Source organism: Bactrocera oleae, chromosome 4, assembly GCF_042242935.1.
Source record: "Bactrocera oleae isolate idBacOlea1 chromosome 4, idBacOlea1, whole genome shotgun sequence".
In the NCBI taxonomy this organism is placed as follows: domain Eukaryota; kingdom Metazoa; phylum Arthropoda; class Insecta; order Diptera; family Tephritidae; genus Bactrocera; species Bactrocera oleae.
In genome coordinates, this window is record NC_091538.1 from 60,721,490 (window position 1) to 60,723,133 (window position 1,644).

Below are 1,644 nucleotides of genomic sequence, written 5' to 3' on the forward strand. Positions count from 1 at the left end.
GGGAGAAAAGAGTCCTTTAAATTAAAATATGAATATAGCGAATAAACACAAAATAATCTTTCAAAATATTTTCAATTAGAGCATTATTTTACGCCGAAAAAATCTGTTTCAAACCAACTAGAATTGGTCCTTCCGGGCCACCCTATTATCTCTCTCACATCCAATAAATAAAACAATTAATTTATTGTGTGCATTAATTTTTAGTTTTTTAATTTTTTCATGTCATCATTCTTTAACAGGGTGTACCTTGGTTCCTTGAGGATTAGGCTCTGCTTCTACCATATTGTATGACATCAGTAGGATAAGACCCAAGAAAGGAGCGACTAACTTCAGGAAATGCATTTTCTTCGACCTGGTTTGTATGCGACAGAATTCGTACGAAATTATTAGTATGGGGGAACTTATTTTATACTCGTATATACTCGTAACGCAATAAAAGTTCTTTGTAAGTATAAACAGCGTATAACAGCGTCATAATGGCAATTTGGTATGCTACACTTACATATTATGATTACCACCATAATCTTAATTAAAAACATGCCTCCCAATTATTCACGCCTCTATGAATACTTGTTTTATATAATATCTTCCGATCGTTGCCGATTTTAAAGACTACCTCAATTAAAATTTATAAAACGAGATTAGTATTTTTAAATTACCTACGAGTAGTCGTTAAGTTTTTTGGATATATGGAACTTTTGGATTTACCTTACGAGCAATCATAATCATAAGATTAAATTTTCATTGCTTAAATGAGAGTTGAGAGAAATTTTCACCAGCCCCAGAAAACTTGTTTAGTTTGTTTTTGTTGTTGCAGCCCAAAATCGTTCGTCTTGAGTATGGAAAAGAACTTGCGCTGCGATCTTCTTATTTGACGTACATTGCTAACATATCCAGTTTAACCAGAATTATTTAGGATGACCTATCTAGGGATTCAGGTAATATTTTAAATAGGTAATAAGAAATTCCAGAATGTGTTATGAAATTTTTAAAAATAAATAATTAAGTTAGAAGCATATCACTTCCATATTAACATATAAATACTAGTAACGTATAATATTTATTGATTCATAGATTTTCTACGCCTCTTTTGTATGATTCTTATGTGTATGTATGGTTGTTTTAAAAAACAGTTTTTTATGCTTAAATTAGCGTGAAAATCATGTTGTACTATAAATAAGACAAGCTTTTCAATAAAATTTCAGTTGATTTGAAATCAAGAAGCTGAAAATGAATTTCCTAAAGTGTATTGTTCCTTTGTTTGGCATGTTTTTATTGATGTCATCCAACATGGTAGAAGCAAATCCTGATCCTGAAGCAGCCATGGATGTAACCGCTCCGTTTGGAGAGTGATGAATAAATGAAAAAATAAAAAAATTAATATTTAATGCACAAAACAAGTCATTTGTTTTATTCAGTTGATGAGTGATTTGTTAAACTAAGGTCTAAAGCGGGAGATATTCTGTGCAAAGTATCATAGCAAACAGCTTCGAGGTTTATAATCTACACTTGACCTGAAAGTACAATAAGTCGGAACCTCGAGGATATTTTTACGCACCATAGAAAAATTTGTTGAAGGGCTGATATTCATAACCATATAAAATTAGAAAAGATGTTACAAGTGACATTTAAAACGAAAGTGAA

At 31.1% G+C, this 1,644-nt stretch overlaps 1 long non-coding RNA gene across 1 annotated transcript; it reads left to right on the top strand.

Moving 5' to 3' along the window:
* Window positions 1–207: 207 nt before the first annotated feature.
* Window positions 208–1,400, top strand: LOC118683833 (uncharacterized). Its single transcript, XR_011396056.1, has 3 exons — window positions 208–445; window positions 818–938; window positions 1,206–1,400. It is a non-coding gene; the product is annotated as an uncharacterized lncRNA (long non-coding RNA).
* Window positions 1,401–1,644: the final 244 nt, after the last annotated feature.